Source organism: Gopherus flavomarginatus, chromosome 5 (genome assembly GCF_025201925.1).
Source record: "Gopherus flavomarginatus isolate rGopFla2 chromosome 5, rGopFla2.mat.asm, whole genome shotgun sequence".
Lineage (NCBI taxonomy): Eukaryota > Metazoa > Chordata > Testudines > Testudinidae > Gopherus > Gopherus flavomarginatus.
Window position 1 is genome coordinate 68303492 of NC_066621.1, and position 15468 is coordinate 68318959.

Consider the following 15468-nt stretch of genomic DNA (forward strand, 5'->3'; position numbering starts at 1 on the left):
GAAGGTAAATGTCCAAATGGCAATGGATATATAGAGCTGTCTTCATGAACCTGCTACAACCTAAAACAGTAGCTCAAGAGAGCCATGAACTGCACCCAGTCACCGCAGCAGATTAACCTTTAAACCTACTGATGATTTTGGAAACGTCATCATCAGCTGTTTCACTACTGAGCATTTTTAGTAGAAACATGTAGATAACTGGTGCTAAACTGCTTTTGTTCCTTTTTAAAATCTCCAAGTCCCATTGATTTTCAGCGTGCTTACTCAAGTCTCAGACAGTACCACAGAACTTCCCTGAGCCCAAATTGTCCCAGACCCATTTGCAAAATCCCAGACAGTTCCATACCCAGATTCCAACCTCCTCCTCCTGGCTGTCCGTTTGCATTGTATAAATCTGACATGCCGAATGCTGAGAAAAGCAGAGGACGTCTTTAAAATGATTTATTTCAATATAAACCGGGATGCTGTGGTGATAGTATTCTGCTTGCAGCGTTAATTCTCTCTATTTCTGAATTTAGCTAAAGCTGACATCACATCTCCAGTCTGCTACAGCAGTTTTACAGACACTACAAGGCCTTGACTTTACATAGGTGTATATTGTATGTTAAAGTTAAGGGGGATTAGGCATCCAAACCCCCTAGACACACTTGAAAATCTCAGCTCAATATTTTTCCAGCCAGAGACTTGTGTGGCTTTGATAGTCTGAAGTAGGAACTTCCTTCCCAAAGAATAAGCCTGTCTCTTGTTTTGTATCTGACTGCTTGTTTGGTTTCTTTATGGAACAGACATTCAACAAAGTGAGCACAGCTGGTTGACTTTAGAGAAGAAGCTGCCGGCCAGCTTTGGTTACACCAGGGCTGAGTTTGGTCCCTTAAGTCATGTGTCCACTCATATCAAACCCCCTTTTCTGACTTATATTCATAATCCTTCTTATATGAGTTTTCATTTTAAGAAAGTCTGCTGCAGAGATTCAGCATCGTTTTAGGCAACTGCACCAGTTTATTAGCCCAACAACTCAGCTGAACCAGTCAGTGACCCTTGTCCCTCCCCTCCTTTTGCAACCAGCCCTACCCACCCTTCATACTTTAGGATCCAATTCTCCAGTGAAACCAAAGAGTAAGGTGGTATTCAACAAGTGGCAGAAATGGGCCCCAAGAGTTGAAGCATGCCTGTAAGAGAGCTGTGCATTGGAGATAGTTCTGAACACCACCTCCCCAGGGGAAGCAGCTGGAAGCACTCTTCCTTGCATAAGCAGAATCTTTCTTGGCACTCCCAGGCAGAAACAGGCAGTGCACCTCCAGCTACACCCCTTTGTGGTCTGTTGCTGATTTGTGCATGGGTCCACTGCCTTGAATCCTTTGGGGTGCCGTGCCTTTGAGGGAGCAGGCAAAAAAGAGAGACTGCAAGAGTGGCTGGACCTTAAGTGAGCTCTGCAAAATGGAGACAGATCCTTGTGCCCTCTCGCCCATTACCAAAGGCTCGGGCACAGTCTGCAACTCCAATTCAGTTGTCTCTCTGGTAAAGAGTACACTGCTTCAAATCCCAGAGCAGACCAGGCTGAGGTTTAGGGGAGCTTGAGCCCTACTGTGGGCTAAAGCACAGATTCAGTTGAGAAGGAGCCATCACTGGTGCTCCAAGACAAAGCACAGAAGCTGAGCCTTGACTAGGGTAGGTGAGACCAAGTACCAGTGTCAAAACCTCCAAGTACTAGAGCCAGCACCAGGAGATTAAGGCACATCAGAACTGTTCAGGAGATGAGTACAGTCTCTTCAATCATACCATTCTTTCTGCATTAAAAAGCATGAGGACTTGATCGTGTACGACGCTGAGAATTCTCTCAACTCCTGTGTAAGCTGGGATCTTTAGGACATCATCACCTATTGATGTAAATGGAAATTGGCTGTATATTATCCTAGTGAATTTTATTTTCCCCAAAATGATCAGGTAGTTTGTATGGTTCTTTCCTTGACTGGCACTGCCTTCGGGTTCAGCAATCATCTGCTTTATTGAACTTGTCTCCTCTCCTCTAGAAACTTCCCTAGTTCTTTCCCTCCTTTTCCAGGAGATTCCAGAAGTCAGTCTAGTTCTTTTCTCTTCCTTGTGAAAGCCAACCAACTGGCTAATGGAAGCTGCATGAGGACAGGGAGCATTAGCAGATACAGAGTTTAGCACCTTTTATTTCTGTGCTGTTCAGAGACTTTGTTTTCTGTCACAGACAGGTAATTTTCCTTTGCTAGATGTTAGGCATGTTTGACAAGCAGTGTGTATCTAGGGTAACATCTCTGTTGAAGAACTATGCTTTCATCTGTGATAACTGTGCTCCTTTTCAAGGGTGCCTCTCGCTTACAGGGTTCCATATTAGCATATAGAATAAGCCTCTGGTAACAATTCTTCCTCTGGAGCCTGCTCCGAAGTCCATGGACCTCAGCTGGAGTCTTTCCATTGTCTTCAAAGGGCTCCGGATCAGGTACCAGGCATCTAATTGGAACAAGTTTCTGTCTATTACTCATCCTTCAAGCTGGAAGAGAAGTCCCTGGTTAACATGCAAGAACCTTTTGGCAGGAAGAGGGACCTGCCTATTGTAAGTGCTGAATCTTTCCAAGTGATTGATTAACAGCACTGAAGTCGATTAACCTTTCCTCTTTTAAGAGCAGCTCTCATCTAGTCATCTTGATAAGGCTGAAAGCAGTCAAGGCCTTTATCAAGGGAGGACTGCAGAACAGGATGTTCCCCAGAGGTGACTGGTTCCCAATTCTCTGTGCATAGTGAATAGTGAATTCAGCAGACCTTGAGGTCAAGCATTTATTAGGTTAAGAGACTGTCAAATCAATCCGGTCTACTCCAGGCAAATTCTACTAGGAGAATGGATTTTGCCAAGACTGTGTCTAAGAAGAAGATTGATGGACTAACTCCTGTTCTAGCTGCTTGTTTTTCATTTTCTGTGACTCAGACTTTTTCCCCCCGTATTGAGAGATATTTTCCCCATAGGAGGCATTTTAATAAGCAGAGCTCCAGGATACAAAGAGAATATAACTTAACATCACAGGAAGACCGCCACCAAGCCTTGCAGCCCTTCCAGATTGATGGTAAATAGACCTGAGAACTTTTCCTGGGACCAGCTTCTCACCATACTTGGCTGATTAGGGTCTTAACATTTCTGCCTTCTCTTCATGACTCTGTCATTCTAGTTAAACAACTGTGCATCTTCCACCAATGGCACAGGCTGCCACCTAGGATGTCTGGCTTACTTTTTACCAAGGTTTGTACCATTTTATGAAGGGTCCCTCCTTTCCCATCCCAATATGCTAGGGCTCACTCTCTCCTCTGCTGGGCATTATTGGCTTCTTGCACTGAAAAGAAGAATACATTCCCAATTCTCTGTGTAACAAAGCGTGCAGCAATTTGATTGTGCCTTTGCTTGGAGATACAGATCTCAGCATTCACACAGCTCCTTCATCTTCAAGAACCCCTCTTTTGTGCACAATCTCTACTGCTTATTTACATCAGTTAAAATCCTACTAAGCATCCCATTATGATTCAGTCTCAGACAACCACTGCAGCCATTAGCCCTTACTCCCTGGGTGTGTGTGTAGGTTTACTTTTTTTCCTTAGGTTGATGAGACTCAACAGCTGAAAATGTTAGAACACACCTGGAGTCCTCATTGCACATCTACTTGCTTTCTTGCACATTCCTGCAGAGTCACTTTAATTGTGTTTCTGTTGATCCTATTGGTCCTTTTGGTGGCTGTTTTCTCTGCAGGAGAAGTCAGAAAGCATTCTGTTGCACTGCATCTGTGCCTTGTTTTGGATCACCATACTTTTCCCAAGCTAGGTCTCACTTTCTGAGCTTGCATCCCTCTATTGAGCCAACCAGGTTTGTCCCAATGGACCTCTGAAGTGTGCTGCCAACTCATATACAGTACAGGTATCTGGAATTATTCTGTATGGAAGGGGGTTGTTTGGGGAGTTTTTGATGCCTTTTTCCCCAAATCTTTCTGATTGTGTGGGTTTTCGAGCTCAGTGTGTTTGCTATTTGTGGGTTAGAGGTAGAATGAAAGTCAAGGTCCTGACTCTTTCATAGGGGGAAGTTTCCCTGTGCATATTCTCAGTACAGAATGATTTACTCACATATTTTCATACGTGAAGATTATATTTCAGTTAGATCAAAATCTATGTCTGTATCTTATCTTGGCATCTTGTGGGTGCAACTTCACAGCTCAGTTAGCTTGAGTTAGAACTTGTTACCCATCTCAACTCCTGTCCACACACACACAAAAATCTCTAACCAGAGTTAAATGGTGCTTTAAACTCTAAGCTTACCAGTTCGTAAGGCTTGGGGGAAATGGGGTGAGTATGGGCAGAAGTTCAAGCTACTAATGCAGTGGGGATGCAACAGCTACAATACATTACAACTCATTATGAGCTAATCCAATCACTGTGCTGCTAATCAAATCACTTTGTCTCACTGCAGCACTGTTCTGAATTGTGGCTCTGATTCAAGCTAACAGTTGCAATGAAAGTAAGCCTCACTGCATGTGTTCTGTATGTGTCTCTCCCTTCTCAGACGTTGTAAGTATCATCTAGGTACGTGGCATAGTGGTACTAATAAATTCCATTAGCTAACTAGCACGATTGTGGGCAGGGAACTCTTCAAGGGGTACTGAAGGATCTTAGGGAAGACTACAAGAATAGTGGTGTTCTTTACAAGCAGTTATAATATACATAATTTCAAAGTTCTCATAGAGCTATTGCCAAAAGAAAATGCTGCTAACTCAATGTTAAACTTATCTCAGTCAATAGACAAGAGCTCCCATTGATGAAATATGGATGTTTACAATGACAGACTCTAAAAATAAGTCTTCAATTTTGTATCATTCTTTACCGTTAGAAAAGAGGTTCAATTAAAAAAATACTCATTGTTCCTTGTACAGGTAAATAATCTCATAATTAATATATCAGGAACATACCTGATATCCTCAATGCACCAACTGCTCTGCAGTTCTGGTGCACAGACACATTTCTTTACCCCCTTTTTGGTTCACTATTGGTATTAAAGTAGTGCCTACACTTATTTTGGGCCCCAGAAGTTTGGGAGCTATATATGCACATAGTAAGAGGAAGACCATACGCTGTAGAGCTGACAATCTAAATACACAAGCCAGAAGAAGAAAGGGGCAAAGAAAATATTGTTCTCCCCATTTTACAGATGGAAAACTGAGGCACAGAGAGGTTAAGTGATTTGCCCAAGGTCACCTAGGAAGCCTGTGACAGAGCTAGGAATTGAACCCATCTCTCCTGAGCCCCAGTCCAGTGCCTTAACTACAAGACCATATTTTGACACTAGGATTGAAAAATGTAGGGCCAAATCCTGAAGTTCTTACTCCATATAAAATAAAGCCATTGGGAGTTTTGTTTGAATAAGGACTTAAAGATCCAGGGATCTTTTGTTTAGCAGGACATGTTGCCTACTAAATGCACAGGAACATCACTAGTCACCTCAGTGTTCAAATGCATCTCACATTTTTCTCCAGCAGGCAAATGTGAGATAATTTAACTTCAGCATCATTGAACACACTCACTTGGGTGGATTCTTTAAAAGGTCAGAAGTGGTTACCAAGCATTTTCATAAGATTACTGAATCGGAGCCAGATAGAGAATAGTAACTTCATCACCCTTTTGCAGCAATTCAGTGTCATTACTGGCTTCCCGTTACTCAGCACACAGCACATATGTTGATAGTAGAATGCCTCCTGGTCGGTACCTCCTCTGATGTTTTCCTATTCTAGAGCGCTCAGTAGGTTATGCTTCAATGAGTTCCACTGCACCAATTAATATATTGGACCTAGGGTTTATCCAGACAAATTTCCAGGTAGTTTGTGCTGATTGAACAGCACTTCACATTCACACTCAAAAGTCTTGATTGTTTGAAGTATCAGTCAGCTGAAGGGGAATACTTGATGTAACTTTCTCCAGCATAGAAAGTGCCTTAGAGAGGGCCCGTGGACAGTCTTGTTTAAACATTGCATCTCTCACTTAGTAAGACTTCTACCATTTTGTCATATGCCAGGTTTCTAGTTAGGAACTGAGGGCCAGATTTTTAAAGGTATTTAGGCACCTAAGAGGATTTTCAAAAGTGCCTAGACTCCTAGCTCCCATGGGCTAGGCATCCAGGCCTTTTGAAAATCCCACCAGGCTTCTGTCTGCATCTTTAGGCACTTAAATACCTTTAAAAATCTGTCCCTGAGGGCTTGGCCTTTCGTGGATTTGTCCTATGTAGAAAGTCATCTAGCACTCTCTGCTGCACTTAAGTTCTTTTTGGAGCTCCTGTTCAGCAATTCCAGGTTTTACTTACAAAATACTGGGGATACTTGCACAATAAAATTTACCTCTAACTTTCCTAGTGTAACATTAGGATGTCCCAAATGATTATTTGTACCTGTGTAATACAACTCTTCTGTCCCACGAAAATTAGAGCTCCCAATTTTATGCATCGAGGAACTGAGGCACTGAGAAGTCAAGTGATGTGCCCACGGTCACAGAAAAAGTCTGTGGCAGACCTGGGATCTGAACCTTCCTTCCAGTCTCTATCTGCTGCTATAACCATAAGACTGTTCTTCCTCTCCAAATACTACAATTCCTGATTATTAGTATTATTTTGAACTCCCCAGCTATTTATTTCTAAGAATCTGAAACTCATATTAGCTGTCTTTCTAATGCTTGTCTCAGACCTGCACTTTTTAATTGTTTCTCTCTCGCTCACTCATACACACAAAAATCTTAAAAGGGCATTCTAATGGCACTCTTGATTTCTGTGCCCAAGTACATTCACCGTAACTCTGCTCATAATATTTCAAGCACCTCACCTTAAGTTGCCAGTTGAAATTTAAAACAAAACAAACCTGTCGCAACCCTAAAGTGCACGCTTAAACACGGTCTCTTTATGGCTAATTGTCGGCCCATAGCCATTTTGTTTTAGTAAAAGGACAAGGTGGTCTCCATTTTGGGTCAGATTCTTGTTCCTTAAAGGACAGGAAAGCCCCAAGGTGTCGTGTGCATAACCCTAGCGTGTCGGGTGCACCCTGTGAGCCGTATACAGACATGTAAGCATGTCTCTAACAAAGAAGTAGCGTGCTTGCCAAGTACAGCTTCTGCTATGTAGGTGGCTCCTGCTCGGAACCTGGAAGGCGAAGGAGCTAAGAGGCCAATCCGGTATCAACATACGTAAAAGGGAACCAATCTGAAACTGACACGAGTAAAAGCCCCCAGACAAAACTATGTCTCACGCCAGAATCGGAAGGAGCTCCCACATGTCAGCTGAAAGGTTTGATCACCCTTTTAGCCAGGGAACATCCTCCGGATTTTGCCGACTTGGGTCGTGTCGTATTAAACAAGACCACCTCCCCTAATTCACTATGCAATCGGTGTTTATGCTGCTGGTCGGCTGTATTTGGGGTGTGGTACGTATTTTGTAATTTCTGCAAATATTTCTACTCTTGCCTGACTCTTCCCCCGTCTCTACCTCCTCTTCTGTTTCTTGCGTTTACTTCATTCTGTGTGTAAGAAAAGCAGGTTTTTTTTCTTTTTTCCTCTTTTGTAGTTTATCTTTTGGCCTTGCTTCTTCTTTTTATGTGAAGCAGTGTAGATACGAGTTAACACATTGCTCTCCCTAGCCAAAGTGTAATCTATTCCCGTTGTTAAAATAAACACAGCCATTTGGCTTTAAACCAACTTTGTTGTGTCCCGCTATTCCTCTCCCCTTAAAAGATCACTTGAACCTTACGTGCCTCAAACAAAACCAACCACTAACTATGTTCAGGCCCTAATGATGCTGGTAGATGCAGTTGTTTCTTGGCATTTTTATCTGAGTAACATCCACCTGCATGAGGTAGGGGACGTGCTGTGTGTTGGTTTGTTGATGGAGTACTAAGGATGTGTGTGCACTGAAATACCAGGTGTAGATCGAGTATAAAGAGCTTCACATCTCTAAACATTTTTGCTGAGTACTTCGTAGTCATATTTCTTTAGGATGGAAATGCTTTTGTGTTGAAAGCCCAATGCTAACTTTTAATTTTTCAATCAGTCAATAGAGCTTTGATACACCATGTAATAGATTTCTCTCAAACTATGTTTTGATGGATTTAGTTCCCTGACAAAGACATGCTCAAACACAAAGGACAGGAAAGCAGTAGGGTTACACTGATGATTTAGGAGTTGCTGGCTTTTATATGGAACAAGCAGAAAGCTGAACTGGTGTAAGCAGTCATTACAATCTGTCCGTGATGTGCTTTCCCAACACAATGGCACTTGACAGACTGTTTTAATAGTAACATAGTTACAAAGCAGACTTTTCGAAAGCAATGAATTATGTACCTAATGCGTAGTAGCAATATGCAGGCAACCTGAGCTGTAGGTGTCGATTTAGCAATATTGTGTTTACAAATATGAATATTTATGTCGGTGTCGGTTAAATTGTGGTAGTGTTATTTGCAATGGAGAGCTTGGTTATATTGGAATCTCTGTTTCTGAACGGCTATTTGGCATGCTTTCATAATACTAAGGCAAACTTTAAAGTAATATTTACAGAAAATCCCATCCACTGGGCTTCTAGGATTGCTTAAACAAGGGATTTCTGACAAACTAGCGAATTACGAAGTCAATCAGACTGCTCACGTGAGTTAGGCTTGTAGGACAGATCCATGTGATACAAACACCAATGAAATATGGCATTGGTGAATAAATCACAAAGCCTGATGGATTATAAAAGGAGATAGTTCTATCCTGACACAAGTATCTTGACACCTAGCAGCTACACTGAGATCAGAAATAATGAAAGTGTCCAAAATTACCTGAATGTTGCTGAAAAATATTTTGAAAAATTTATTTTCTCCACTACACAACAAGTAAATGATAATTTGGTTGAATGTCTCATCTGGAGGAAGAAATTTGCCAGATGCAGATAGAGCACTAGTATGGTTTAGAAATGGCAGTAAAACATCATATGCAAGACTATGAAATGTTACATGTGCCAAGTCTGCAGACCAGATTATTTAAACAGCCTCTAGCATTTTCTGACCCCAGGAAATCAGTCAGTGGTTGCATTACTTTTACTAGATCTAATATCTGTACGCTGACGTGGTGATAATTTGGTACATCCACAGTAAGTATATAATCCTTCATCTAGGTCAACTGGTTCTTTTTTCCCCGAGACAGAACAGTAGTTCTTCATAGCAAATGAAGCCTCTCTAATCTTCAGCCATTGTCCATTTACACATGATGAAATATTGTTCCTATAATGATAGAATAATACTGAAAACTAATACAAAGTGACTTCAGCAACACTGAGACCAGTACATTATATTCTGCTCTGGATAATATCTGCCAATGTAGCAAAGACCAACTACGGTATTTGATAAAAGAACAAATTAAAGGATATGGAAAAAAACCAAACAACAGAGTTTCAGCAGAGTCCAAGCCCCCAGTGAGGGAACAGGAATTATCTGGAGAAGATGTTTCACAGCTCTGACCTGTTCATTCACAAGTTCTGATGCTGATACAAGAAATGGTTAGTGCAAGACCAGGAAAATGGGTGCATCATGAAGAACAAAACTCATAGCTCATGACCATTGCTCTTTAACTGTGTTCTTTGAAATCAGGTCTTCTCATTTACACGTGAGAACAATGAGTTTAATTGTATTAGCTTTTAATATGTACAGATCTGTTGCAAAGTCAAGGCCCGATAATTTGATGTCCACTTAGTTAAAATCAGCCTTTAGTGTATGGTCTTTAGCAAAATAATGGCATTCCATCCTCTGATGGTGTGGCTGGAAAACCTGTGGATGCCTATCTTGGGTCAGTGAATTGAGGAACAGCATTTCTGCAGCCTTGTTCTACTCTCACCTAAAGATGCTCGGAGAGGGATGGGAACCCATGCATGCAGGCTGAGGAACAAGTGCTCTCTGCACAACAGTGATTCTCCAACAGTGTTAGTACCGATGGGAGGAGGGACGACTCTAGCCCCCTAAGGGAGGGTTCTGAGTGAAGGAGCCAGCAGAAGAATGTGTGGCAATAGGACTTCCTTCAAGCAGCACTGCCCTCCACCCACAGACACAGTTTGGAGGCATAGAGCCTCTCTCTATGGACAGCCTCAATCCCAGGCACATACTGGGTTCTGCATAGATCTCAGCAATGTGGATCTGTAGGCTTTGTGGGCGGAAGCTCAAGTCATCTCCACAGGGGGCCAGTTTCCCACAGACAGAATATTCATAGAATCAGATCTTTTAAAGTCCAGAATGGATAAACTAGTCTGACCCCCTACCTAACACATGACAGAGAGTTTCACCAGCTGCATCACAGGTATAACTTCAGAGGAAATGAGTTGTCTTGCAGAGATTTTCCTGTCCTCTGTGTAGATTTTCCCCTGCATAAGAGAGGGTGTGGGCCAGTAGTCTGCAATAGTAACACATTTTGTAACAAATTCACATGCAGGGGCATTGCAGAAGTGTATTCCCCAAATGGCATGTCTAAAATAAAAGTAGTGGAATATTGCTAACATTACTCAGCCAAGCTGGAGTGATTAATTGATCTAGGCAGCTTCAAGCTCACTTTTGTCCCTTAAAAATCTAGAAAGTTGCTTCAATTTTATAATAATCACTAGATATTATCCCTTCTATTGGGCAGTTTGTTCAACACAATTCAGCCAAGTCGTGTGGCTCATACTTGCAATAATAGGTCACCCTATGCCTCACATCTGGTCCTACAGAAAATCTGTATTTAACTAGCTCCTCTTCATATGAAGACAACTATTTTTAGGAGAAATTCTCAAGAGTATGAAAAATTGGTCTAGCAGTTCTGATAGGTTAGTAATTTCATTCATCACCATTAAAACCCCATATTACTACTAAAAGCAGCAAAGAGTCCTGTGGCAGCTTATAGACTAACAGACGTTTTGGAGCATGAGCTTTCGTGGGTGAATACCCATTTCCTCAGATGCATGTAGTGGAAATTTCCAGGGGCAGGTATATATATGCAGGCAAGCTAGAGATAATGAGGTAGTTCAATCAGGGAGGATGAGGCCCTGTTCTAGCAGTTGAGGTGTGAAAACCAAGGGAGGAGAAACTGGTTCTGTAATTGGCAAGCCATTCACAGTCTTTGTTTAATCCTGAGCTGATGGTGTCAAATTTGTAGATGAACTGAAGCTCAGCAGTGTCTCTTTGAAGTCTGGTCCTGAAGTTTTTTTGCTGCAGGACGGCCACCTTAAGGTCTGCTATAGTGTGGCCAGGGAGGTTGAAGTGTTCTCCTACAGGTTTTTGTATATTGCCATTCCTCTGATACATATTACTACTAGGCATTCCTGGGACAATCATACCCTGCACAGTCTTTAATATTTAGAAACCTGGCCTGGATACAGTCGTGTGCTAGTTTTTTTTTAAATGGGTCCAACTCATTAGGTGGTCAGTAGACAAGGATGAATTCTCCAGGGATGGTAGAACAGAGATGGTTTTGATTAAAAAGTAATAGGAGAGCATAAAGTTCAGTGTTCTCTTGGTCCTTAGCTCTTCCCGATCTGGAGCCAGAGGAAGTGCTGTCTTATAGTTTCATATAACATCTAAATAAGCTGCCAAGTGAACACTACAGCACTGACCCCCAGTTTGCAAAATAGTTTTTAACTAATAGGAAAAGAGTTTCCTTTAAATAATGTAAAGGGTGACCCCTCCTCTCTGGAAAACTAGTTCCACACTACTACATTATAGAAGCCAAGGTTTAAAACCAGAAGAATTTTTATTTTCTGCAGAAATTTAAATGCAAAGTGAATTTAAATACAAATGCTTTGGCACCAAAGTAATATTTCAAAAGAGCTGTACAAATGGCCCTGCTAAAATAAAATATGCCAAGTTGGTTAACTTGGGACCTGGACTGCTCACTGATTGCAGAAACCTAGGTAAAATCCTTCAAATAGCAAGTCAGTAGCTTGGTCTCCCTTGATTGATGGGGCTGGAAGCATCAGTTTCTCTAAAATAGAGTTAGCTCATTGACAAGAGGAGAGTAGGCAATAGGCCAAAGTCATACAATAGGCCAAATCATACAATTCATACACTGAGATAGTTTTCTTGAAGGCTTTGATGCTGAATGGTGTCAAAGTAGGACACTGACAACCACCCATATAGAGTGATAAGAATATAGGCAAAATAAAATGATTTGGGTTTCTCTATATTGCTATTGTTCAGCATCTCAAAATTCATCCTTTCCCCCTTTTAACGTACAGTGACAGTGTAACTGTCTAATGACAGTTTTTGGCTTGAAGGATTAGATTACATGGAGTTTGTAAAGGACTGCCTTGTATGCCAGCATTGAATGAGGTGGGAAAACCTATAACTGAGCTCTGTTTTCTGTGAGTAAAGTAAAACACTTAACCCTGCTCTATTTATAGTGAGGTTTCTTTTAACCAAGATTAGTGAAAATCTGGAGACCCTGGCACCACAGTTTCAACTCTTAACAGACCCTCACCCACTCCATACCATTCACTATATATGGGAATCTTCCAGATGAGATCTTGAAAAACTCAGGTCCTGCTGCTCTGCACGTATCCTATAGCTAGGGCCTTACCAATTTTCACAGCCATGAAAATCACGTCGAGGACTGTGAAATAAGCCCTTCCCCATGAAATCCAATCTCCTAGCTGCTAGTGTGGGACAGGCTGGGGAGGGACAGGAGTTGTCCTTCCCTCCCCCTGCACAGCAACTCTCAGTGGGGAGATCAGACCCACCTCCAGAGGCAGTGCATAAGTGAGGGTGTGCTCCTGCCGGGGCTCGGGGTGCCTGGGTTCAGGACTTCTGCCCCCGGGGTTCCTGCTGGAGCTTGAGGTTTCCACCCAATGGCTTCTGCAACGGCGTCTGCTGTTCAAAAAGGGTGGCTAACAGGATGAAATCAAATCATACATTAATTCTCATAGTACAATTATAAAATCCTGCTCCTACAGGAGGTACTCAGAGTGGGTCCGATCTGCCCATTAGAGGGGCCATGCAGAGGAAGAAAAAGTCCTGTACCTTTCCAGGCAGCCAGGGCTAGCAGCTAGGAGCCCCTGGCTGGGGTGCTTCCAGCAGCACTTCAGGGAGCCTCCTCCAGCTGCAGGAAACTCTGCTGCCCAGAAGTGAAGGTGGCGATCCAGCGAGCCCCCTACAACAGCTTCACGGTTTCTCCACAATCCCCTTTTGGATTGGGACCCGCACAGCTACAACACCCTGAAGTTTCAGATGTCAACATCTGAAATCGTGAAATCAACCAATTTTAAAACTCTCTGGCCATGAAATTGACCAAAATGTACTGTGAATTTGGTAGGATCCTACCTACACAGCACTTTTTGTAAAGACAGAGGTTTCCGCAGTACCCTTGACCAAAGTTCCCCCCTCCAATTGCAGTGCAATGAGTGGTTCATTCCTCAACCCCAGGTGTGACTGTCTTTTGTAGCGTATGTGAATACACATTTTGAAACACTTTTGTGCTCTGTAAATGTCAGTTACTATTCATGCATATTAAATTAATTGCTCTCAACCCATAAAGTAGGTTGAATTTGGTCCTCTCAGTAGACAAAAACTGGATCTATTCCACCGACTTTAATGGAGATATTCTAGATTTACACTGGTGTAAGTGAGAATGGGTTCTGGCCAAGACACTTTCAAGTTAGGTCCCTTTAAGGGCAATCCACTTTTGGTGGCTGTCTGTCTCCCTACCAATTTAGAAACTGGCACACAAGACATTTAAAAACTTTTGGAAAACTCTTTTTTCCAACTGTCCAGGACTGTGTTAATAATCAAGGAACAATGCTGGAGATATACATATAAAGAATATAATGTAGGTCTCCAATGTTAAAATGTATTTAAAGCTTGTGCTTATTTTTAGAGGGTTTCCTGCGTTATTGTCAAACCTATTCTGAAGCAATTATTGTCTGTGAGGGTCACCAAGAGTTCAGTATTACTGAGAAACGTATGGTATTAATGGCATGAAGTGCTTTGCAGTCTGGACAGAGTCTTAAAGAGACAGAACAGCATTTCACATGCAAATATTATAATTTCTATTTTTTTAAAGTAGGGTTAATTCATTGTTGTTAATTATGCCTAGGCACACTGCAAGGAAATATTACTAAGATAATAGCACTACTTTGCATTTCTATTCTGCTCCCCCCCACCCCATGGATCTCACAGAACCCCTCTGAGGCAGGTAAGTTTTATTATATCAAGCCTAAAGATGGGTAAACTGAGGCAGGGAAAAGTTAAATGACTCATCCAAAGTCATAGCAAGCCTTGGCAAAACCTAGAAATAATTGAGCCCAATCTCGTGCTGAAACCATTAGACACCTCTTCTACCACTTGACCAGCTACCAATGTCAAGGAATTCCATTTCTCTCTGACCAAATTAGGAAATCACGGTATGAAATTAGATTACTTTATTGCACATGCCACTCCTCTGTGAAGTGCAGTTGAATCATTATGAAAGTTTTTACTGTTTGCAGCCAGTTTAATTTCTAATATCAGATTTCCCCCCAACTGATTTACAAAGTCTTAATTTTAAGAAACTTCATTTTCATTTTTTCTTTTAGGCAAGTTAGGAAATTAGTTTCTCTGCCCAGACCTCGGATTGGGCATTACTGAGGGAGTGTAACCTGGGCTGGCTCTCGCTTTTTTTGCCGCACCAAGCAAAAAAAACCCACCTGCGCGGGGATGGAGTGGCGAAGGGGGGGCGGGACCAAACCTGCCAGCCAGCGGAAACACCAAGGAGGGGCTGGGACACCAACCTGCCAGAGCAGCAAAGGGGGGTGCTGGAAACCAGCCGCCCGGTCGGAGCCACCGGGGGGGAACAAACCCACCAGCCAGCCGAAACAGCAAAGGAGGGGGGAAGTGGGAAACCTGCCGGTCGGAGCGACTAGGGGGGCAGGCGGGAAACAAACTGCCCGGCCGGAGCAGCGAAGGGAAGAAAAAACAAAAAACCAAAAAGAAAAAAAAAATACCGGCGGGAGCGCAGGTGCAGGGGGACTCCCAGCCCTTCAGACCCCGGGCAGCGGAGTGCACACCCCAGCTAGGGAGAGAGAAGCGGGGCGGCCCCTCCCGCCACATCGCGCTGCTCCGCTCCATTGGGCAGACAGAGAAGGACGCTGGCTGCTGTGCCGGGCTTGCCGCAGACCTGGCACCGCTCCTAGCGGCTCCGTGCTACCGCTCCCTACAGGGCGACAGGAGCAGCAAACCAAAAGAAAAAAAACCTGCAGGGGCGGCAGAAGCGGGAAAGCGCCAAAAAAAATAAAAAAGGTTTGGACAGAATGCCGCCCCTTGGAATCTGCCACCCAAGCACCAGCTTGCTCTGCTGGTGCCTGGAGCCGGCCTGGAGTGTAATGCAAGGCAGCTGTTCCTCCACTGTAAGGTAATAATACACAAAGTCTGAAAACTACTACATAGAGAGTAGCCTGCAGCAGGAAGCCTG